The 24,477-nt window shown below is 40.6% G+C and overlaps 1 protein-coding gene across 3 annotated transcripts in view; it reads right to left on the reverse strand.

Annotated features, from left to right (window-relative positions):
* commd10 (COMM domain containing 10) overlaps window positions 1-24,477 on the reverse strand; it is a 58,596-nt gene that overhangs the window by 25,703 nt on the left and 8,416 nt on the right. The window lies entirely within an intron of this gene.

Here is a 24,477-nt window from a genome sequence, read left to right on the forward strand (position 1 = left end):
GCCAGTTCATTCTCTTCATTCAGTATTCACATTTAACTCGTCTGGCCTTCTTTGAAACTCATTTTAAGTGTCAGTTATTGGGACAATATGCAAAGTAAGGACGTTTTGTGCACCTCTGGATGGTACGGTCCAGTAGCAGTGGCGTCATCATCCATCATCCAGCGCGGCATGTCCAGGTCAAAACATAAGTAAGAATGTTAGAAATACAATCACCTTATTTTAGCAATGCAAAAATCTAACACTGTGCGTTCACGCTCGATTAGGAGAGTCTGTGGGGACGTCCTTAAAAATGCTATTTCTTCATATGATATCGGATGCATTTTCATTCGTATACAGAAAACTCATGGATCGGAACTTCAGGGCAAGATAAGCGGTATCTAGGGTATGAATTCACTTTAATATCTATCTGCAGATGAAATTTCATTAAAATCTGATGGTGCAAAATATGTTAATTTTGCCCCGGAATTCCTGTGTACATGCAATTAGTAGTGTGGCGTGAAAACCAATAGTGTGCTGCTTCAGCATTTATGGCACTTGATTTTATTCACTGACTTTTTGATTATCAAAAAAATGTAAATGGCTACTCTGTTGACTTTTAAAACAAGTGTCACAGCCTAAGTTATGATATATTTTGTTCTTACATGAATAGCTATAGCATTGAACTGCCAAAATTTTTTTTTTATTTTTTTATTTTTGTTGTCATTGTTATATTTGTCCAACCAAAGGAACCTTCAGTTGCATCAGGCATTAAAAATGAACATCGGCCCGTGCTTCCATCGGCCCGTACAGGTGAGAAAGTTTCAACACCTAATTGAAGATAGCATACGATACTCATTTGCTGGAGAATTAATAATGTCCTTCACTTTTTGGTGCCAAGTGCAGGTTTGGAATGCACTATTTAAAGTAAATAATTCATCATGACAGCTGTACCACCCTCCGTTCATCCTGATTTTGTATTGCATTTTTCACACATTTTTTGTACTTGTTGATCATTTATTCTTAAGTATGTCAGCATTATTAATCATTTATACCTGATTCCCTTACAAAAACAACAACGGGACTCTCGGAAACTTCATCTGCACTTGCCAGTATCCAGGTATTTATTTCACGAGTATTTCACAACTTTTGGCTAAAAAGTTACTGAATCGATTTAAAGTTACTGAATCGTTTCGGATCGGATCGTTCTAAATGAACCAATATCATCCTTGAATCGTATCGGCAACCACAAATCGTGATACAAATCGAATCGTTATTAAAACGAATCCTTACGCCCTTAGAACATATCAAGAAGAATAAATAAAATGCATGCACACACTGCATGAGTATGAATGAGCCTCGGGTTTTCATTGTGTGTGCCTGTTGAAACCCTTCACTCATGTCAGATGAGGCACATTTTCTACTGCCATTTCCAATCATTGACTGAACCTCAAACAGCACGTGACATTTGCCCTCTCCACTAATGACATTTAGGCTTCACCAATAGGGACCTGCGTGTCACTCCAATTAGAAAAAGCATGCCTTTGTAGAGGGAAGCTGCTACAGACAAAAACTCTCTACTCCACCCTGCAAATCTGGCGATGAATTATTGAAAAGGGCAAGCCTGAGCACCTTGATGAGGCTGGCAGATTTGGCTGGTTGAATGGCTGAAATGGCACAGCCCAAGGAAAGGAGGGGATGTACTGGGGTGGAGGCTGTGAGGGTTAAGGGCAGCACTATCTCAGCAACTCAGACGACAGCTGATTCCAAGGCTCTCTACAGAAGCTGGGTCACTCGTCATGCAAAGACACTTATGCAACAGAAGCACTGCGACTGCTATGCTACGCATAATCTGCTTCAGAATGTCACTGTACATATTGAAATTCATGTTTCCCCTCAATGGACCGCAGCTCTCCAGTGCCCGCAAATCTCACGCAGCACCAGACCATGACGCTACCACTACCACTACCACACAAGACACCATCTTGCTACGTTTCCCTCGACAATAATGACTGTATTGAATCATTTTAAGGAGCTAGTAAATCTATACTGCTATACAAGATGTGTACACTGAATACTCTAAAGCAGTGGTCACAAACCTCACGGCTCTTGGTCGAGGTTGGGCTTGTGGCGTTGGCTTAGTGAGCAAACCACAACTGTAACTTGGCTTGTTGGCTCAGTGTAGTAGGCGAGCAATGCAGACTGAGGAGAGAGAGGCTGGTCAATGCAATACAACAGACGACGTCGCGGCTCAGAGATTTTTTTTTTGAAAGGTTCACGTCTATGGCGTTATATTTGTGCCTTAACTTTGAGACAGCAAAGGCAGATTTGGAGCATTATTAACGTGCAATAATTACTGTTGTGTGCGCAGGCACATCGCTGCATGTGCTCTGTCAGTCCCTCCCTCTCTCGCTCGACCTTTTTATTTGCGCGGGGGGGCCAGTCAGTGTAAGACGTGAGCCGGTGTCGTAGTGTACCTCTGGCCGGGTTTTGGGGACTGGGCTCCTTGCTGGGGCTTGCAGGTTGCTGCCTGGATAGCAGCGAGGCGTACGGGCGTGTTCAGTGGACAAAATGTGTGCCCGTTGGTCGCTCTCTGGGAGGTGAGGGCACTGAGATCATATAAGAATATAGAAACATAGAGCAACGCACTATACAGTATGTACTGTATATGCATACAAGCATCTCAAGTGTGTGTCAGTCATCCCTGCGTGCTGATTGAAGCTGCTTATGACAGAACAGTGACACTGTTTCCCCCAACTCTGTCAAGCCCCCCAGACCATGACCCACCTCCTACTCAGTGTTACGGTGCATAAAAAAAAAGCCAAATGAACGAAATGACTGTCACTTTTGACAAGCTTTCACCTTGTGGTTTAGCGCCGTCTATTATTTATAGCAGACAAGGAAATCTTTTTGACAAGATTATAGGCACAAAAAGGTAGTTTCCTGACTACTATTTGCTGACTCCAGTGGCATATGTCAAGGGAATTAATCATGTCTTTACGTGACTGTGGATTCTACTGAGTTTGTTGCAATAAAAGTACGCTTTTTGAGGCTAGACTATACTTCTGATAGCATGTGTATGTAAACGTTCTATGTTTGCATAATTTCTAACATTCCTAGTTGTCTAGTGCGCATTTTCTGAGGTTGATGCTTGAATTTTGAAGTTTCAACTTGAACTCGAAACAGTTAGCGTCCAAATTATTTGTTCTAAACTTAAGAAAGTGTTTAAAACGGAGTGGGGAAGAAGGACAAAGTAAGAAGCCAAAAATTAACCACTTCCACACAGAATGGGAGGAGAACTTTTTTTTCACATTATCATGTTGGACATGCCATGGCTGAGTCCATGCAGTGTTAAGGTAATGTATTCCTAGGTAATGTCTCATCAATGTAACATTACTGACACACTTTGTACACATTAAAAATGTTAAGTTACATAAAACACTGTAAAGTTACAAGGGTTTTAGGATGGCAGCAGTTTGACAGTGAAACATTATTAAAATTGTGTTCAAAAACAGGTAAATTGACCAGCATTTTGGAAAGGACTGTATTCGATACTTAAGACCCCAATGCCACAGCAGGTTCAGGCTTGAATTTTGAGGTTTAAACTTGAACTCAAACCACAAAATGGTAAGGAGTTGTAAACAGTGCAATCTGACAAAAACAGCTTATGGAAGAAGAAAAACCTGCAAAAATAACACAAACGTGTTTATGGAATGCAAACATGATATACTAATCTAACAGCATAACAATATAAGATGTATTAAAATATAGTTGAATTATTATTTGAATTATGTTAAGGATAATTAGTATGTTCTATTACAGCAAGTGGTTGAGTTTGCAGACACACACACACACACACACACACACACACACGGTGCTTCCACAGAGATGGTAAGTCAGGCTGCAAAGGGAATATATGACCAAAGAGCTGTGTGTACTTGTGGATGTGGGGAGGCCAGTGTGAGTTTGCAAGCTTCCATGTTTCAAAAAGTCAAGAAGACGTGTGTGTGTGTGTGTGTGTGTGTGTGTGTGTGTGTGTGTGTGTGTGTGTGTGTGTGTGTCTGTGCGTGTGTGCGTTCAAAGGCATCTGACAGTGAAGAAGTACAGACACTGACACAAGTTCTCTGAAACAGCTGGTGATGTGCAGGTGATCAAAGCAGCGGAATAACCCAATGAAATAAGACATCCTTTCAGTTGTTAACACACATCACGCACCGCTGAGTCCTTAATGCTGAAATTAAATAGCGCAAATCTGAGCTCTCAAAATCAGGGCTCTACAAATGGGCCAAATTCTCACATAGTCAAACAATCTTTCTTGACAAGATGTCAGCTAAAGCCTGAAAAAGCTACAACAAAGATGGAGCCTTTCCTTCCGCCCATGCATTCAGACTCTGTGTGTTGTTTTGACCAAAAACACATCAACACCCAGATATTCTCCAACTGGCCTCCCTCCCCATAAGGACTGCAGGATTGATCAAGGCTTTGAAACTAGGAGCCTTGATGCAGCAACCTTTTTCTTGTTTTCTGGAACTCTTATCTTTAGCAGGAACTCCTTGTGCTTGCAGTGGCAGTAGCTCAGTCTCAGGACAAAAAATGACTTTGTAACAACTTCATGGAGAGATGCTAGTCTCCTAAATGACCCAAAAATCATCTTGACTTTCTATTTAAGGCCTAGGCTACCAGCACTTATTAGTTCGCTGACGAAGCTCTTCGGATGAGGAGCGAAACGTCCGACACCTTCTTCACAGAAGTACAGATGACGTCACAAGAAGCCTTTTCCTCGATCTTGACTTTCTGTTTCTTCATTCCAATATTCCAGGAAAAAACGTTTATATTCAGAGTTTTGTCAGTACTGTGCAGCCACCTGGCTTCCTTTCACACTCTACCACGACATTGATGCAAGCGATAAGGACTAGGTCTATTATTAGCACTGTAATAGAGGGCCATGGTTACGGGGGATGTGACAATGGCAATGATAACGCAAGTGCTTACTCCTCCGTTCGCCTTTATCACCAGTCGGCATGCAAGCCGTATATTGTGGTTCGGCTAATGGCCTCAGAATATTACTTCTGCCACAGTGAGCAGCACCCACCATTACTCAATTTGCACAGACATTAAGAGGAGCATCATTACATTTAAGAAAGTATCTATGATGGAGCAGCTCAAAGAGTCGCTCCGAGATTAAGCCATCTGTTATAGACTCGCAGCTGCTCCGTTTTTGTCACTTCTGTAACGGTTTGGGAAGGTCCAAAGCACAACATATGACGTGTGCTATCAGATAACGCAACTGGGATGGGTTTTCCTGCCCGGCTTATCATCGCCTCCTAACCATTAAGAGAAGAGGCTTTTCAGATCTCACACATGGGAGCATGGAGAGCCATTGGCTTGATTCAGTGTTTTGTATTGTTACAGTATCTCACTATAGTTTACACCCTTCACATTTCAGCAACAATTTTTATTACGGTACACTACCGGTCAAAAGTCTTAGAACACTCCAATTTCTCTGAAGGAAAAACCGACATTTTTAAGTGTTAAAATGGTCTGTTTCTCTTCCATTGTTAATTCCATTTTTCCTTGCCATTTTTCCAGCAACAAATGACTTTCTCCAGTACAGTGCTGTTCAACTGATGTTCACCAAGGTATAGTAGTACAACAGTGTGTTCCAAAGACTGTTTTTATGCAGATGGAGGAGGTAGTAATTACTCCAGAACGTGGATCACCTGTAGGAATTAGTTGCACCAACTGCCGAGGCTTGATCAACCCCCATTTCTGCAGAACAACTTATTTTTTTAGCTTTGGGTAACCTTACCTTTTTTAACCTCTGGCACTTCACCACTTACCTTTGTACCATTCCAAGCTATTTGTTGGAATTGAACAACTTTTGACTGGTAGTGTATATCTTCCTAAGGAATAACACCATGAAACTTGCAATACTTTAGAGTAGTCAGTGAAGTATAGATTTACTATCCACTAAAAACAGCCATTATTGCCTAAATATACCTGACAACATAGATGAGTACCAAAATAATTGTGTCTTGCCTACAGGCAAGTCTGGTGGAGGTAGCACTATGGTCTGGGGCTGCATGAGTGCTGCCGGCAATGAGGAGCTCTGGTTCATTGAAGGAAACGTGAATTCTACTGTACAAAATAGCCGAGGAGAGGGAAGCCTGGGCTTCCCTGCTTAGGCTGCTGTCCCCGCGACCCGACTTCAGATAAGCAGTAGAAGATGGATGGATGGATGGATGGATGGATGAATTCTCCTGTGACATTATGAGCATTTAGAACATGATCCCCTTCGTCCAAAAAACTGTATATGATAACGACATGATAACGAGCCCAAACACACCTCCAAGATGGTAACTGAGGAAGCTAAAGTGGAGTACAAATTACTTAGTGTGTGTATGCCCCAATTGTGCATTGTTGTGACTAGCATGCATCATCTGGTGTGGGTGCCCTGCCAGGTGAAATTGTCACACTGGAGCAGATTCCTGTATCTATAATTGGCTGCAAAGACATAGAAGAGAGTGTTTGTCTCCCATCAGACAAGCTACATGGGACCTGACACGGTTACTAAAGCTGCAGACAAAATGTAGCACAAGCTAATAAAGACTTATTATGTACTTTGATGATACAAAAGAAAAACAAACTGACAGGCGGGCTGACAGCTACATGTGGAACAAGAGCGTTTTTCTTCTCTTGCATTGATGAATTGTCTCTGACCCACATTATCAGGAAACAGACAGCGAGACATGTAATTTTTGCATAAATTTAGCCTCGGTTCTCATACGCTGTTCCGGTTGTACACGCAAAGTTGCGTGTACAAAACTTGTATTTAACCTTTTGGCACGCTGAATCTTGTGGTATTAATGAAGCTGTGGACAGACCACTCCCAGCATTGCATTTTTAGTCACCCATCTTGGATCACACACCCAACACCAAGTCTCGCAATATGTACTTTACACAACATAGTCGTCCCTTGCGGTTAATTGGTTCCAGACGCGACCGCAATTAGTGAATTTCCGCAAAGTACGATTCAATATTAAACAGAACATTTCATATTAAAGCATAGAAAACCTGTTTATGACTTTCTAAATACACTTTTTACCATTGTTAGGGCCCTGTAGACCTGAAATAAAACCATTAAAGTCACCTTTACACTGCTATTAGTCTTTGTTTACACCACATTCTGCAGGCTACGGGATCACTGCGGGGCAATAAGAGACGCCCGCCACAAGCATAGCAAGCTACCAAGTGAACTAGTTAGCCTCTCCAATTTACTTATTCTAAACTTAAGTGTTTCAAACGGAGTGGGGAAGAATCACAAAGTATGAAGTCAAAACCTACCACTTCCACACAGAATGGGAGGACATGCCACCCATGGAACATTTAGGCTATAGCGGCAAGATGCCAAATTATATATCTTTTGTCTGTTGAATTTTGTCTTATTGGAGACATAAGTAGAACCAAATGAAAATACTCCTCATCCATCATAATGCCCAAACATATTTTTCCAGGATATTGTATTTCAGTGGGGACGTGCTGTCTGCTATTGAGACATTATGATTGTTTCTTAGGGCACTCTGTACGTTTAATAAGCTCCTCAGGGGGGCCTCTGTTTGAACACTTCACTTCTTAATTAATGCGCTTTAATTAAAATACCATTTATTGTTAAAGGAATCTGACATATGCGATGGTCCCCAAACAACAATCGTCAGGGGCACTATCAATACATCAGCGTGATGCCTGCTCCAATTATGACACACAAAACGAGGTTGAGTGTTTGCCATGAAAGGAAAACTGTTGACTTTCATCCAGTTTTCAATCATTAAAATACATATGGGCATTAGAATTGATTCATGGATTGCTTGGAATTATTCATTCTCGTGCAAAACCCACACCAAAACAGGCGTTCAGAACATGAAAAAAAGTAATGAAATAACTGCTCTTTGATTTTTCCTGACAGTCACAGGGTGTCCAAAGTGCATTTATGGCCCAACAGCTTGGCATATTGTAAAAACAGAATTAATGTATTGTTAATGAGATATATTATTAGATAATACACTAATTTGCTTTGTCACCTATAACACAAAGCTAAGATATTGATGTTTTCATAGCTTAGCATTGGATTGGTTTTTGTATCCTTAATGTAGCAGAGTAGCCTTTGAATCCTCAGCGGAAAAAGTTGGGAAATCCCTCCTACAGTCAATCAGGGAAATTGTCCTTATATATCATATACACAAACAATTATCTATGGTGTCGCCAACCTGCAGCTCCTTGTTGTGTCTACCTTTGCCCGAGCGCTGTGAACACCGAAAGTTTTTAAAAGAAGTTTTTTAAAATATCGAACTTATCGCAAGTCCGTGAATACATCTAGAGTGCGTTCTGACTGCTGATTGGATGAGCAAGGGAAGTGCGGGGGGGTTTAGTGTGTGCAGTGAGACACAAAAAAATCTCTAAGTTGAATGCTAAATGGACATACTGCATTCCTTTGGCCTCACTGCCAATGACGCTGGCTTACCCATGTGCTATGTATGTAAGGTTGAAAAACATTTTCAAAACAAGCACTCAGCTTTTTCTGAAAAGTATCCAACCGCAGATGGGCGCACGCAATCTCTTTTTCACACAGGGCCATGTAGGTTCGGATTTTTTTTTTCCCTTAATAATAAAATGTTTCATTTAAAAACTGCATTTTGTGTTCAGTTGTGTTGTCATTGACTAATGATCAATGGATAATGCCTGGTACATCTACAGGTACATTTGTTTGGACACATATAATGATGATAGCAAATATAACTCATAAGAGTTGAATTTAAGAGCTGATATCTACCATCTCCAACCAAAATCACTTAAGTTCTTACATGAATAGCTATACTGCCAAAACATGAGCTATTTTTGTTGTCATTGTTTGTCCAAACAAAGGTACCTTTAGTTGTATCAGGCATTAAAATGAAGAAGAAACTGAAGCAACAAGGGTGGTCTAATCATTTTTTCCATAACTGTACGTGCAGAAATGAGAGATAATTCATTCAAATGTACAGTTAAACTTTTCAGTGTTCCCACAATGACAACATGCTTTAGATATCCCCGGAGATTTCTGAGATGTAAATAGCAGAGGTGTGGAGTCACGTGACTTGGACTCGAGTCAGACTCGAGTCACAATTTTCAAGACTTTGGATTTGACTTGACAATATCTTCAAAGACTTGCAACTCGACTTGGACTTTGACATCAATGACTCGGGACTTGACTCAGACTTTAGTCTGATGACTTGAAAATACTTGAGATTTTCAGTGATGAGTAAAATGTGTCCCCGTTCAAAGTATTCAACGAACGTCATCGTCTGACTCATTGAATGTATCTATTAACGTCCATTCAGGTTTATGAACGAACAACGAGGGTGTGGATTGCATTTCTGTGCACTGACTAAATCCTGAATGCGATGTGAGCACTCTTTTTCTGTGTTGTCACACTGGTCTTACTTTATTTTAAAAAGAAAACAATTCAAAATGCATTCATTGCATTTGTCAAATGTAATAGATTGTTACATTGTTAAAATGGCATTTTACTTGGGGGACACCAAATAGTATTTATGACTAGTAAACACTGGAAAATTTCAAGCCTATGACTTCACCCTTGACTTGGACTTGCACGTCTTTACTTGAAACTTGACTCGAGACATGAGATGAAAGACCTGAGACTTGCAAAACACTGACTTTCTCGCACCTCTGGTTAACAGAGTCTCAGAGAAGACTGTAAGCTATACAGTGCTTTATACTGTCACAATCCTAAATCCGGTGAGCAGGAAGGTATCGCTGTCAAAAATCAAGTTATATCCTGATTTTGCCACCAATGCTGACAGTATGAAGGATAGAACAAGGCAAGCCGCAGTTGTGATCAGAAAACAATTACAGAGATAACAAGTCAATAACTGAATGACATGCGCAGTTGATGTAAGGTCTGATAAATGTCTTAGAATAGCCCGCACGTTGTTTGTTCACACCTCCCACACAGACCGGAGGGGATGGTGCCAACACTGACGGGGAGACAAATCGCGTTAAGCACCAAAAAACTGACAAACTTGTTGATTGGAATAACAAGAACGGTGTGGCTCTGTATGAGAAGATGAAAAAAAGTGGATCCTTTAAATCTCTGATATACCATGTGCCCAATCAAATGCTGGTTGTCGTACATGACCACATTGTAGCCTTCCGGGCATGGCTTCTCAAATGTATTCAATATACAAGTGGATGAAAGCACACTTAAAATGTAGATGTCATACCTTCTATCAACACTTACCACTTTGACCAAAAATTGTATGCTGCCTATATACGATACTTATTGCGATATTGACCTAAATATAAGACATACATCAATAAAAGAGTTGTACTATTGTACTATTGCAGCCTGAGGCGATCGTCCCCTGCCCGCTTTCCTTCACACTGCGCAGGCATGCCAAACCTAAAACAAACATGTGAGAGTGATATAAATTTAGCAACCTGCAACACATGCCACGAAAAATATCTGGCCGGGGCAGCACGTTAAAAACCTTTAACTTAATGCGGCATTTGAAGAACAAACACATGATGGTGAGTTTTCAAGGCTCATGATGTCATCATCAGTCAAACGGCAGCTAATGTAGCCAAAACGCTGGACAACGCTCAACTGTATGTGCTTGGCAGTCACAAGTCTAAAGCAAATAACCCCCAAAATAATTGAATTCATCGGATGACCAGCCTTTCTCAACGGTGGACGATACCAGAAGAAGATACGACTGTTCTCTCACTTAGAGCCCCACTGCGTGGTAAATGGTCTTTCACTTGTATAGCTCTTTTCCACCTCCAACGCACTCAAAGCACTAGCATAGCACTAGCATAGCACTGGCATATTTACCTACTGATGACGCATCAGGAGCAGCTGGAGGTTCAGTATCTTGCCCAAGGATACTTCGACATGATCACAGGAGGACTGAGGATAGAACCCGCACCATTCAGGTTGGGACACGACCACTCTACCACCCGAGTCAAGCCGTGTTATCAGGAAGTCCTGCTAGAGCGCCATCAGATAATGTAGTCACATCCAAATTCTCCTTCGGTGTCTCATCCTCTGTACGTTTCACGAGTGATATACTGTATGCTCTCTTGAAAAACTAAGTCAAATATGTTTTTGTCTAAATGAAGGTGATTTTATGGTTACATTTTTCATATTATATAGCCAGTAGCACAGGTGCAACCTGGAATCCTGGGCCCCAAGAAAAAAGAAATCATGGTGGGTCCCTCCCTTTTCATTTTTTTAACAATTACATACCGGTATTGTTTTCTTGGAATTTACCTAACTTTTCTCCCTTATACGGCACAACTGGCCATGTAAGGGATCAATAAACTGAAAAATGTACAGTTGGTACATAGTAGTAGTATAGTAGTAGTAGTAGTATAGTTAGTACATATCTATGTGATCGGTACTGGTATCGGCTGATTTCACACCTGGGTGATCGGAATCGGAATCAGCAGTATAAAACTGATTGGAGCATCCCTAATTGAAATAATGTGTAAAAAGCACATCATATTACATAGCTGCTTGGCAGTTGTTTAGTAGTTTAGCTTAAAATTAGCATCATAACTCCTCCTCTGCGGTTTGCTAACTTATTAACATCCTTTGAGACACTTTTTTTCCAGCCAGTTGGTCTCTGTGTCATGGCTGCATCTCTCCAGGTCACTGGTGTGTGCGAGTGTCAGGAAAGCTCTGACTCACTTGGGGAGAAGTGGTTGGCTTGAATGTATAAATCTCTAGACCACGAACATGAAACAACCCTTTATGTTGAAAGAAAAAAATGTCTTCTGATGTTCGGGTGAGTAGTTACTCAGTTTTATTTTGGTTTAATCGTGCTGTGGTTAACTTCTCTTTTAACTTGTGTGACAGTTCGAACGTTATTCAAAGCATTGCCTGAACAGTTAATATACACTAGGTCCCCAACTTACGAAAACAATTCCAGATGGCCGTTCTTATGTTGAATTGTTCTTAAGTAGGGGAAAAGGTAATATTACCAATGATATAGGTACTACATGTACGTGTATACATATACAGTATATGTGTATGTATGTAAATATGAGTTTGGAAGCAGTAGAAATATTAAACAAGGATAATTAATGAAAAAAACAATAACAAAAATGATATAATAATACGTAATGATAAATGTTATTTACCTTTGAAGAGGAGTGGTCGAGCATACGTCGTTGTGGTGGAGGAGGAGAAGTTATTGAAAAAAAGGACAAATCGTCGTCGTCGTTAGACTCTTCTAAAAGAGGTAGTGTTCTGTGGGTGGTGTAGAATTAAGCAGGCCAATTAACTCTTCATAAACTTTAATCACACGCTCTGTCCGGGTTGTATCATAAAGCTAAAACTTAGCTTTCTCTGCCCAGCGTCTGTTGGTCCCATTAGCAGTGTCACAGTGCCCTCTACTGGTCAAGCATGTACAGTAGCAGTATAAATACTGATTGAGCGACTACAAGGCAAAATAAAATAAAATATAGACCAGTCGGCTTGTGTTCGTATCAGCGAGTGTTCGCTAGTCGGGTGTTCGTAAGTTGGGGGACCTAGTGTAATGGTTTTATGATGCCGACAGTTCGTACGTGCTACAAATTCATTTTCTTTACATTATTTCCAGAAAATATGTTGATATTGGAACAATTTGGGAGTTGGAAGCTTCATTGAACTAATAGTGTGTGACTCCCACTGCACACAAAACGTGAACATGTTTTCAGCACAGAAAAAGTAACAGCAGTAACAGATGAACAACTTTGATTGCCCAAACTTCCTAGAAAATCCTAAAAAAAACCTCCTTGTTGACCTCTGAATCTGTTTTCCACAATGTGACTTAGAGGCTGTCTGAAAAAGAAGTGTCAAGCATTAATCTTCTTAATGTGAGTCGGGTGGCTTGAAAGAAAGCAACAGCTCGCCAACATCTTGTAGGGCGAGCCTTAACTAACCACCAGTGCGCCAGCTTCTCACAAAAGTGGCACTTGAGCCCTGCAGCCCAAGCTTGCACCCTGAAATAGTATGCATTTTAATGTATTGGGTTGGGAACACGGTTGGGGTAGGCCGGGTTTGGGGGAGATGGCCATTGGCAACGGAGATGTGAGTGCATGTGAAGACATTATGGCTGCGCCACACAAGTAACGGCTGCTATTCACAACTGTAAGGCCCATGGTTTCCACTTTGTGGCAGAGCTAGAGTATCGCCAAGGCAGCCGGCCTGTGCCCTTGTGGTATGTAGACACTGGCGCTCTCACACACAAGGACAGAACAGGGAGAATTTAAGTGAGTATGTGTAGGAGGAGGAGTCGTCCTTAGAGACACAGCAGGATTTTATCGCATTTTCTTCCCATATTGCTTTAGAAATATCCTTGAGATAGACCTCGACACAGAACTTGATTGCCCTTTGACAACATGATGACTTTTTCTTAATAGGACAAAATACCGGAAGGGCCGATAGAGAAAAGACACGATATTGCATTTGACAAGGAGGTCACCGTTTTATTTGGAGCATGTTTATATGTTTTTGTGTTCAAAACAATACTGGAGATCTCTTTTTCTCCCTCTTTATCCCCTCTCTTCTTGTATTTTCATCAGATAAAATCATACTAAACCCCAACTTTCTTGACATGAAACTGGATGCTAAAATAGACCTATTTACTTTGACACAAAGGAGATTGATTGACACTGGTCTACAATCCACAAAACAGCAAATCTGCGAAAGGCGTACCGCGACAGATCGAGGAACACTGTAATGTAAATCCAATGAATCCGTTCCGGAAAGCCAAAAATATTAACACAAAACACATTTTCAGTGTTCAATTATTGCTTTACATGTGGAAAAATATAAATACATAGTGTATAAATGACGAATGAATGGGATAAGTGAACATTTAATGTTTTTTCTTTTACCTTATACTGTACAGTGGTGTGATTTCTTGTTTTTTTGTATGCTTGTCACACTTAAATGTTTCAGATCAAACAAATTCAAATACTGTATTAGCCAATGTCAACAAAAACTGAACACAAAATGCAGTTTTTAAATGAATCTTTTTATTATTCAGGGAGAAAAAAATCCAAACCTACATGGCCCTGCATGGAAAAAGTGATTGACCCCCCCCCCCCGTTAAAACATAACAGAGATTAATTGAGATCTACGAGTGTGGAAAAGGTTATAAAGCCATTTCTAAAGTTTGGGGACTCCAGGGAAACACAGTGAGAGCCATTATCCACAAATGGAAAAAAACATGGAACGGCTGTTCACCACCGTTCCATGGAACAGCGCACAAAACAATATTTTATTAAATACCACTTATGTGATTTATATTTTTCGAAGATGTCTGCTGCGTTACATACTTATATGTCTCCTTTTGGACATGTGGAACTGTGAAAAATGATTCATGAGATGTATTCCATTGTAACCTTCATGTTCAAATAAACTAAACCAATACATTGCTATATTAACCAGCTGAGATGAGAAAAAAATGTGAAATGGATTTCACAAGCCGCAAACAAGTGACAGTTATATAGTTGGGATTTTTTTGTGTGTCATTTTAACACTGGTCTGTGCAGTGTTGACAGTGTTGGGCTAAGATAAAGTGCATCAGAGTTCACCTGCAAGCAGACCAAGATGTACCAGAGTTGATTTTAACCAAACCAGCCCTGTTAACATCCAAATATCCGAGTACCACCAACAAGGCTTGAAGAAGGCACTGGAGACAATTAGTTGATTCGGGGAGAGGAGGTTCTCCTCACCCGAAATTGCATGTTTGTTGACTTCACTCTGTATGACCGAGGCTACTGAACTGGACAAATAACTTCTGTTTACGATGTATCTTTCTGTTGCCGTTACTATTTCAAATATGAGGAATTTGGAGGTGGGAAAGGCAGCCGTTATTCCCGTAAAGCGTATCTCTATCAGTCTTTCAGTGGAATGAAAGGATTTGATTTGTGATTTGGCTCTATGCTTCTGCAATCAGTGTGGCTTGTTTCAGCCGAACTAGATTTCTCACCCCGGTATAGTTCAGCCAAGAGGCAGAGCTGCCTCTCTAAAAGAAGAGAGAGCGTAGAAAAAAACTTGAGAAAAAGTGAGTCTTAAGCACTCTCTTATCATCGCTTTAATGACACCCTGTTTTCATGGCATTAATGATTACTTCTGTGTGTGAACCTAATAAAGGCTGACTATTAGGAGAGATATGAAACCACTTGAAAGGAGAATTAAGAAAGATGTTAAATCAATGAGATTTACATCAAGTCACCGTTGGAGCTTGATGGTGTTCCTACGTGGGTGTCAAGTGTTGTGCGGTGGGTGTGCTAAACAACATCCAAACATGCCCAAATCCCCAAGGCACCTTTTGAGGGGCAAAAGAATCTGCTCAGGGAACTGGCTGAAGAGAAAAAAAAGAGGTTAGGGGGGTCTGAATGGAGGGAAAGGGGAGAGATATAGAGGGGATGTAATAGGGAGAGAAAATCAATGGGTGCCCCCCTCGCCCATGCAAATAAAAGCCATGACATCATTGCATGGCAAAGAGCGAGCACTTGGGTGACGAGGAGCGCGGCAAGAGGATAAGAGCCCGACAATGAGCTCCCGATGAATGGGATCCCAAATCCCACCGGAGGTAAAAACAAATCACCAGTGGGAAACCAGGAGGGAGAGATGGAGAAAGAGACCAGAGAGGGGAGAGATTCTTAAAAAAAAAAAAAAAAAATGATGGGCGCACAAAGTAACAAAGCATCTTGGGACATGTAGAGCAAGGCAAGTAGAGGCTGAAACAAAGCAGTCTTTGTCCCTCGCGGTTGGTGGGCGGCCCGGCGTGAAGGATTTCAACGTGGTAACGTTTACATCAGAGCTCTGCGATATATATTGATCGGGCCGTGTAATCCCACAAATGAGAAGCCTGGATCTCCTCTGGAAGTTTATTGAGACGGCATGACGAGAGCGTGTGGGAGGCAGGAGGCCGGCTACACGTAAAGCTTTTGGGTTGTGTTCAAAGTTCAGAATGCTGCTTATTTGGTGACAAGACACGTGAGGAAGCCCAGGGAGGCTCGCCCCTGATACAGAAGTATAAATGCGATGTTTAATTGCACTGCTCACAAAAAAGTACAAATTAATAAAGTCGCTCCCGTTAATGTGACATCTCGATAAGTGTGCGCGTGTTTTTATGCAAGTGAGTTTTTGAGGGATTTCAAACCAAAAGCATCCATTCCTCTGTGATTGCAGTAAGCCTGAACAGAACACATAAATTAGAATCACATAGAGACAAGAAAGTCTTTCATCAGCCTGACTGCTTTGATAGCAAAAAAAACCACACAAAAAAACACACAAGCAGGTTTCCACAAAGTCTAATTATCCGGCTCATAATTCAGACATTAGCTAGGGACAACTTGACATAAAACTTTGAAACAAGAAATAAAATAAAATGATTAAAGGGAATAGTCACTCATGAATAAGTCAGAAACACAAGAAGAAAGGAAATATTGCATTATGACATTTTATTTTTGGGCTGAATGAAAAACAAGTTGAAGGGTGGAATAATGCACAATGCAAGAATCAAAAGAGACCACTTCAGTCTGATCTGCGAGCAATAGAATCCATTCAGACGTGTTGAATGTACTGTGTGAATGAGCACAATTAACTGCAGGGCCGCAATGACGCTTCAGCTCCAGCTGGAGCTATTATTCAAGCACAACCATTTAAAACCACTAGTGTTTTTTTAAATAGCATCATTTTAACATACAGTCAAGTCTGTACACTAATGTGATCTTCCTTTCATGTACAGTACAGGGAAACTGACGTTTAAAAATATACTACTTGAGCAACTGTCTTTGATTCGTGATTCCTAGCATCTCTGGGGGACTGGTGCTGACCCCTCACCATTAAAGCGCTCATGACACCAAAATACATAGACAGATGCTTTATCTACCTCCAAGAGATTTTCACTATGAAAAATAACATTGAAAGGCATAGTTACTGTTAGACGTGTGTTCTAATGTTGAAATATTACAATTTTCGTCACTTCTTCCGGGACTGGAATAGGACAAGCAAGGGACTTTTAATTAATGAATAAATGACCACAGTTTTGTGGTTGACTAAAGACTATTATTAGTCAAAAAATATGCATATTAAGCACATTTTACATATTCTTGGCCTAAATTAAGCATTTTCAATCATAAAAATGACTAAATGAACTAAACTACAAATACAGTTTAAGGGATTAAAGCATGCCGATGAACTGTAGTCTACACTGGTCACTAGGTGTCACTAGCAACACACATACCAGACTTAATGGCTGTCAACAATAATTATTGCACGTTTTAATTATCTCACAACAGGCACAACAGCAATAATCATCATCCTCATCATCATAATATTAAGAAGGGGTACTGTTGTGGCCGTACTCTAGCTGAAACTCAACTCTGAATCCCAGACGTGTAATATGAGTGTAAAGGTGACTAGAGGGGTGTTATGGCATTATAGGGGTGTTATTCTATCTCTGGAGGGCTCTAATAATATTAAAAACCATATGTTGAAGGTTGTAAACAGGTTTTCTATGCTCTAACTCCAAAAATATTTCATTTATAAATCAGGAATCCTACTTTGCGGAATTTCTTTCATCGCGGCTGCATCAGGAACCAGTTACCCGTATACATTAATAATACTATACTGCGTTCACATAGCATTGCATTTAGGTACTCAAAGATGTTGAAATGATTTTTTTTATTTTTGTATTTACTGTTCTATATGTTACTATCAATTCAGTTCCTAAGTGAAGGGTAGAACTCTTTCTCTTTTCTCCCAAAGCTCTTCTTTGTTTAGTAGCTTTTGCTCTGGTATTCTCTGCGGTGCGAACAGCAGCACTTTCTTTCTAGACTCCAAAGTAATCTTGAGCTTTACAGATGCCACGTCTGCTCTGGAGAGTGTGTGTTGGTCAAAGTATCAGTCATGGCCATGTTAACTACACAGGCACCAGTTATTGTTGCACGGCACAATTCATTGTGGCACAGTGTCTATGAGAGCACAGGCCACAATCTGAAGAAGTGGCTTTTTTTTTAATCTTTAGTCAAAAATCCTCTATTAAATCACTAAACCACATGAGCTCAGTAACTTTAACCCTCGCCTTTGCATGGCGTGCCCATAATAAATATTGAAATCTCGGTGGCTGCATTATAAATGTCACCCTACCCTTGGTCCAAGTAGTGACTCATGCTGATGTAAGTGATGACGATAAAGAGTGAAAAGAGACAAAAAGGAACGGGAGGGCACCTATTTAAATGGACAAAGACTCCTGTTTGTGACGCTGAAAGTTTTATTGCTTTTACTGATTGCCACAAAGTGACATGATGTCCCTCTTCGGCTCCAAATTACACTTTTTTTAAACCAAACTATATAACACCACGCTTTTGTGATTGATGATGAAAGGCATTTATCGGCATAAGCTGATCACTTGCTTTTTCATGAAAATCGGCCAATACTGATCTGTGGCCGATCGATTGGAGTATCTCTAATTTGTATTTGAGTTCATTGTTATGCTTGAAAATGCTTCATTTAGGCCAAGAATAACTACAATTTTCTTAAATATGCATACTTTTCTATATAATAATAATAATAATAATAATAATAATAATAATAATAGGCCGTATTCAACCACTAAACAGCGATCATTTAATCATTATTATGATTTATTTTTTTTAAGCGATAGAGTGAGTGCGCGATGTTCAAACCGGGACGTAGTGAGGGCCGACTTTGCATTCAATAATAGCTAACGTTTGAAGCTAAACTTTCCAAATTGCTATTATTAGCTGACAACAAACATAACTAGTACAAGTGTGAGTGTTTCACGTGGGGCGTGGCTTGCAATGACTGACCAGGAAGAGGATGGGTTTGCAGCACATTTGAAAGTTAGCGCACCCCGTGCAGTACCTAACCAAGACAGACACTTACTTTTGGCCATACTGCTCATCACAAAGACCTTTTCTTTTACCTAACACTGTGCCAAAAAATAATTGATGCTGGTTCAAATAAAAGCATCAAATCATTTTGGGAACCACAGTGTAGCACAAAGCCCGCACCTACACTAAGAAAACATTGTGTTCATCTTTTCAGGGTTTTTTTCCTCTCACTAAATCCTTCCATTGTATTGTTGTTGTGTGTTTTTCCTAAGCCAGAATGCATGCAGCACACACTGAAAAGCAATGAAGGAGAAAACTACACAGCTGTGCCACACACCCCAGCAAGTGCCACACACCCCAGCAAGCCAGGTAGTGGGCAAAAGCCACCTGTGTGTCTTCTTCTAACACAAAGATGTCATCGCAGAAAGACTTAAACCACTTCAGGCAGTGCATCGAGATTGCGTATTTCTGTTTCAAGGCACATAAAAAGCACAGATGTTTGATGGATTTGTTTTGACAAATGGAAAAAGTCCCTCACAGCCATGGTTCATATTGAAATTCACTGCTGCCTTTACTTACTACATCGGATGTCCCGCAGGGAAAAGCAAATGAGGCACACACCAAACCTCCACCATATTTCAATTCGGTTTCCATTTTCCCCCTTTTTCTTTCCCTGTATCTTCATGTGGTCTCCTTCAACTTAGGATCTTTTTTGCAAAAGCTGCTTTTCAAACAAAGTAGCAAACAACTGAGCTTCTCTGCCATGAGACACTTCACATTACAGGATTAATAAATGCAAGGACGCTTATCTGCGTGCATTTGTATTGCAAAACTGTGCATTTGCATTTTACATTGAAACAGCACAGGAGTAGCAGCTAGGGATGGCCCGATCCGATATCGATGCCGGATATCGACATGCATGTAAAATCTCCACGTAGTCCATTCCAGAATTCAAGCCAGCACTTCTATCTAGCAGCATGCGGACAGAGCCCACGTCATCACAACAACACACTGTTGCTGTGATCAAAGTAGCAAGGAGTAGGAGTGATGTCGCCCCTGTGGCAGTACCGTAATTTCCCCACTGAGTGCACCTGAATATAAGCCGCATTCACTAAATTTAAAGAGAAAAAAAGATTTGTACACATATACCTGTAAGCCACATCTGTCACAGAAAGATGTTACACAGAAAGTTTTTTTAAACTTTTAATTAAATACATGTTTTTTCCAAACAGTGCCGAACAGTGTGTGTAAAACGGCTAGTTGAACAGTAGCCTACCAGAAAAGTCATTCATTGCAGTCTTAGTCTTTTCTGAACTGTACGGGATGTGGCGACATTAGAACTTGACCATAAATTAGCTGTATCACTGTATAAGTGTGAGAAAAAAACAGCGGCTTCTAAACCGGAAATTACGGTATATTTTGTTAAAAAGACGTTGCAGCTGAGTGCAGAACTTTTCATGCACAAGTTTCCCATGGTGGCACAGAGCCGGGGAAGTTTAATACCACCAACCTCATCTCACATTTGAAGCAGCATCGTAACAAAGAGCACAAGGATTTTTGCAAGACCACAGAGGCGAAGAAACAAACGCCTGAGATGGCAAAAAGTCATTAGCTACAACAGAAAAGAGGAGCCATTTATTGTGCTTGGTGTCCAGTCCCTGTCGGTGGTGAGTAATGTGGGGTTTAAACGGTTAATTGAGCACCTCGAACCTCGCTACATTATGCGAGGCGCCACTATGTCGATGCATACACAGTGGGGTTGGGCGATATGGACTTTAGCATGTATCATGATATCTTTGGGATGTATCACTATAAGACGATATAATTAAATTCAGCGGAGCCTTGTATAAAAAGCTACAAACCTTAACCCATAGAATTAAATACACTTGTTTCAAATTGTAAGGCACATTTATTGATTTGTTGGCAACAAACTGTGCAACACTGCAAATGAATTTAGTGTCTACCAAACTAGATCAGTGCAAAGTATTCAGAATTCAAGCATACAGTTTAGTAGCAACTGCAAATTGCAAAACAGCAAGACAGTTAAATATTGTCCTTTTCCACTAAGTATAAAGGCATCGTGTCTTTGGCTACATAATATGACACAGCATCAGTCAGTTCATGCCATCGTTTACTTTTATTGTCATATGGAGGCCATGAGCAAAAGCGTTTTGTATTTTTGACTGGGTAAGTGTAAACGTGCTCGCTGACTCTGTCTCACACTTCACGACACACTCTTCGTACTCACGTCTGTGTTTGCGCTTGAGATGGTAGAACAAATTTGTTGTGATTGCCGTCACCGTTGCTTTGTAAACTTTGCATATTATGGTCTCTTGCTCCACTTCTGCTCTACTGAAACCAAAACACTTCCATATTACAGAGGTACCTCCCTGTTTAGTAACAATTTCTTTGTCTATAGTCTCCGCTTCTCCACTGCCTTCAGCCATGCTCATTTTCTCTCTTTTGTTGTCTCAGTTCTGCTTTTCTCTGGTGATATGGACCATGCTGTGGTACATGTGAGGCGCCAGTGCATCAATACAGTGCGCCGAGGCATGCAGTCGCAGGGAAAACACGTCATCAACTCTGCTTTTCTCCGTTTTGAACTATCATTTATACTGGTATAAGTGATTTTCTTATCATTGCAGGAATTTATACCGGTATATAAAAATTATCTCCCAACCCTAATACACAGATCATAAAGACGTTTTCTTTTTGAGCAATACACTTGATAAAGCCTTTTCTAACTTTCCATACTACAAAATAATAAAAGAAAGCACGATTTTTGCTGATATCGGCTGCAATATCGGTATAATATCAGAAGCTAAAAAGGGACACCCATAATCGCAGCTCACCTCTCATGTGGGGCAACATTATTCTTAATCCAGTGGCTCTGAATATTTTTTTGGTGTCAAAAATTATTTCTTGTACTGCTTGGATAGTTGGGAATGGGGCAACATTTAAATTCAAATGCCCCTAAGGTCATAAAGTACATAATTTTTAAGGAGTTTTATCGAAATATGTGGCTCTAAAGTCACACAAAAATACTGCTTGGCGTCACGTGTGACCTCAACTCAAAGGAATGACTGTTGTTTTTGTGTCTTTTTTTGCCAGATTTATTCAAAAAGAATTGCAGAGTGACAAGCAGTGGTCTAAGCCAGTGATCCCCAACCCCCGGGCCGCTGGTCATTTGGTACTGGGCCGCACAGAAAGAAAAAATCAATTCCATGATGTTTTATTTTGAAAAGTGTCCGGATTCTCTCTGTTACATCCGTCTCACTTGACGCATGTCCATTGTGCGTGTGCTAACTTTATCTCTTGCCGCACAGATAAACTACTGCTGTATTTTTATCATTTTTCTTTCACCTCATATTTGGTGTCAAATGCTGATACTATGTGGGAATGCATAAAGAAGGTAAGTTTTGATGACTTATTGAGTGCTAATGTGCACATTTGTCTCAAGTTAATTCATGCTAGCACACTGCCTTTTACCACACACGTCAAACAGGGATGTAATAATCTCTCTGGAAACACTTGGCTGGAACTTGAACTGGTGGATGGTAGGTCGGCATTGATTTTGTGCTTTTAATTTGATGTTATTCATGTCTTAGTTTTACACAATACATAATAAATAAACAAGATAAATATAATGAAATCCCCCCAACTCCCCCCACCCCACGGTCTGCAGGAGACTTGTGGGAACACAAGTCGGTCCGTGGGTCAAAAAAGGCCACTGGTCTAAGCGGTGGAAATAATGGTGATGATGGTGCTTTCTGTACATGGCTGTAATTACTACAACTGATCACGTCATTATCACACTTTAACGTATCAATACGTATCAATATCAACAGTGACAATGGTTCTGTGACACACTTGTATACTAACTTTCATTGAAATGTCACATAAAAAATGCCAGTAAAGTTGAACTAAAGGATTTATGATGGCTACTATTTGACCCGAGAAGAGACTGTTTATGTTTCTATTATTTCCTCGGGTGAAAAACAATCCAATCCAATAGGAGTCAGTCGTTAGAATTCCTCCAATAGCCTGTCTGACATCTGTGCTAAAGTGCAGCTGTACTGGATGTCCCGTACTGCTTGCTGAAGGAGAAGTAAAGCACCTGGTAGTCGTCCTCCTCCCAAGGGAGAGCGCTAATGAAGCAAAAGACTGGTCAGATGACAGAGCCTGCAAACTTTCTCCACTCCGTCCAATCAATATCATACAGTCAGACATTATTATACTCCCTCTTGTCCTATTTGTCTTCCCTTGGCTTTCTCTATCTCTGCCAGGGTTAAAGCTCTAATTAAACTTTCTTTTTTTTTTCTTGCAGTTAGCAGGATGTACAATAAAAATCCATGTTTCATTCAGTGTATACACAAAACATAGCGGTTGTTTTTAATGGTGCAATCTTAAAAGCTCAATAAGGCGCCATCAGTGTTAGAGGGATGCTTTGTCAACTGTGAGACAACAGCGCCCTCTGCAGAGGCATGGAGGACATCCCACTCTGTGATATTGGTGCGCTGGTGATCCCGCTTCACTTTTATTTTAACAAGCTACGTTTGAGCCCCCAGCTATCTCCCTCCACAAAGGGGACTTGTGTAAATGGATTTAAATAAATTAATGCTTCTTTTGCTAGCCTGAGGAAAACACAAGGGGGGGGGGGGGGGGGAGTCCCATACGAAATCGTTCTCATAGACAAAGACATTGAAAAACCTATATTTTTTTTCCTACCATGCGCCTATAGGCTCATACTTGACGATGGCAGAAGATGAAATACATCATTCTTAATTCCGTGCTTAATCTGAGCTCTGGTGTTCTCTATAGGAAGATAAGGGTGAATCAGGAGAGTCCAGGGGAACAAAACTGATTAAGAAAAATGGCATAAAATGCCTCAGGGGATGGATAAATAAAGAAAAAAATAGTATCCATGACAGCTAACCACAGTTACAAAGCAGCGTGTGTGCTGCTGTTTTTATTTTGGTTGTTTGGCATTAGTATTAAACCAAAACAACTTGTTCAACTAATTAGAGGTAGTTTTAATAATACCTTCACTCACTCACTGCTACATATTTCAGTGGAAATAAAAAGTGACGGTGTCACCTCCTGTCAGTTAGGACTACGATTTAGAAGGAGCTGATTGGTATCCAAGCAAGAGGAAACTACTGTACAGGTGGCTCCCGGTTTCTGCGTTCCGTGGTTACGAACGTGCTCCGCTAAATTAGCTAAAAACTTAATTTTGGTCCATAAACACAAGAACGTCAATCAACAATCTCTTTATTGCAGAAACAAAACAGGCTACTGTAGGCCGCAAGCACGTCAAAACAATATCAGCAGATTCAACTGTAATGTCGGCACAGATCCTCCCACACACACACACACACACACACACAGGTGTCTGCAATATCTTTGAGCATGTTAAAGGATCTTCATTCCACGATGAATGAGCACAAAACACAGCAGTGGCCCAAGAAAGTGACAGTGATTGAGTTGCAGATGCGACAATAAATCATAGAATAATAACTCTGATTCCCCGCGAGCCTCATGAGGATAAGCAGCATAGAAAATGTATGGATGGAATAACTGATTGCT

Source organism: Dunckerocampus dactyliophorus, chromosome 4 (genome assembly GCF_027744805.1).
Source record: "Dunckerocampus dactyliophorus isolate RoL2022-P2 chromosome 4, RoL_Ddac_1.1, whole genome shotgun sequence".
Taxonomy (NCBI): domain Eukaryota; kingdom Metazoa; phylum Chordata; class Actinopteri; order Syngnathiformes; family Syngnathidae; genus Dunckerocampus; species Dunckerocampus dactyliophorus.